Raw genomic sequence first — 2,009 nt, 5'->3', positions numbered from 1 at the left:
ATATATATATATAGATGTATGTATGCATGCATGTTCATACCACTTAATTCTTATTAACATATATATCTACACACATAATACTCAGTTTTTTTGGCACTTCCAGCGAGGCCCCCTTTTTTTGCTCAAACACCCGTCTCTAGCCGGTCGCCGAGCTTCAACCGACTATATGCCTCCGACCGATTATCTCCGACTATATGCCTCTGACTGATAATTTCAAATCAGGAAAGATCTACACATAAATAAGCCTTGATTCTTTTGTACACCATGAGCAGGCCACCCTCCAATGGACCGCTGCTTCGGCCACCTCCGGCCGACCACCTCGCCGTTCCATATATAAAGATTTATAGACTATTTAAAAATAGGAAGATTGACACTCCTACCACTCACTCTATATAAAGATTTATAGACTATTTAAAAATAGGAAGATTGACACTCCTACCACTCACTCTATATAAAGATTTATGGATATCACTCAATCTTTTTATTTCTATAAAACCAACACCTAAAATTTAGTTTTATTTATCAATAGACCACTTCACTGAGAGGCTACCTCTGCTCTAGCCGATCGACCAAAGGCTAACAGCTTGAAGAGAAAAATAAAATAAAATGAAAGAAAAATTTACATGCATACCACTCACCTCTTGTTCCGAATAGATAAGTACATGTATTTATATATAGTATGTGTTATTGATTAATGCAGATTTGATGACTATATAAAATTCCAAATGAAACTTTTCTTAATATAGTGTTTTAAACGAATACCACAACTATTCTTTACATGCATAAATTTAAAACTATTTTGCTTTGCATATCTAAAAATTAAATTTACACAATTTTGAAGAAACATCAGAGGGTTCGTCTTTCTGCACTTCAGGTACAAATTAATTTATGAATGCTAGAATATTGAGTTAAAATCCCTGGTTTATTAACTATACTTATTAGCAATCTTCGGAGCGCTTTTTCGGTCAGGAGACCTGACGGTCCACATGGTATGCTGACGAATAAAATTTTGCCACGTGGAAACTATGGGACCCGCTTGTCCACATAATTTAAAAAAAAACAGAAAAAAATTTACTGAGGCCGACCCGACCCGATGCACGAGCCCGCGTCTATTTGAGTACCACCCATTTTAGAATGTCGAGGAAGACGATTCGAAAATACTCTCCGGTGGTTTTTCTTCTACGTTTTCGCCGCTCGCTCTGCTAGGGTTTCACATTTTCTTCGTTTGCTAGCTTGGAAGCCGTAAGACGATGGTGTTTGATGGCCTGGAGTATGCGCAGACTGAAGAAAGCTCAAGAACAGTATCAGAAGAGGCTGAGAAGACAAATGTTAAACAACCAATGAAGTCAAAGAAGCAGAGGAAGAAGAAGGAGGCGAAGAGGATGAAGGAGGGCAGTGAAGGGGAAAACTTGTCCTGGTAATTGTCATCATTTTATTCTTAGGTTATTTTTAGGTTATTTTTTTGGTTATAAATGGATTACTTAGAAGTGTATTCTCATGTTACTACTGCGTTAATCAGTTAATGTTATTTTTAAATTATTCGTAGGTTATTTATAAGTTAGGCGTATCTTATTCGCTGGTTAAACCTGGGTTATTTTTAGGTTATTTTTAGATTATTTTTCAGGTTATTTGTAGCTTATTTTTCAGGTTATTTGTAAGTTATTTTTCAGGTTATTCGTAGGTTATTCGTAAGTTATTATTGAGTTATTTTTAAGTTAACTTGTGGGTTATTTTTAGTTTATTCTCAGGTTATTCCTGAGTTATTTTTAGTGTATTGTTTTGTTAATTTTGAAGTAATGCGTAGGTTATTTTTAAGTTATTTGCTGGTTTATGCGCAGGTTATTCATAGGTTATTCCTAAGGTATTTTTAGGTTATGTCAGGTTATTTGTAGGTTATTTGTATGTTATTTTTAGTGTATTGTTTTGTTAATTCTGAAGTAATGCGTAGTTTTTTTTTAAGTTATGAGTAGGTTATTGCTAGGTTATTCCTGGCTGATTTTGAGGATATG

The sequence above is a fragment of the Phalaenopsis equestris genome, unplaced genomic scaffold (assembly GCF_001263595.1).
Source record: "Phalaenopsis equestris unplaced genomic scaffold, ASM126359v1 Scaffold198954, whole genome shotgun sequence".
NCBI lineage: Eukaryota > Viridiplantae > Streptophyta > Magnoliopsida > Asparagales > Orchidaceae > Phalaenopsis > Phalaenopsis equestris.
This window is presented reverse-complemented; position numbering follows the sequence as displayed.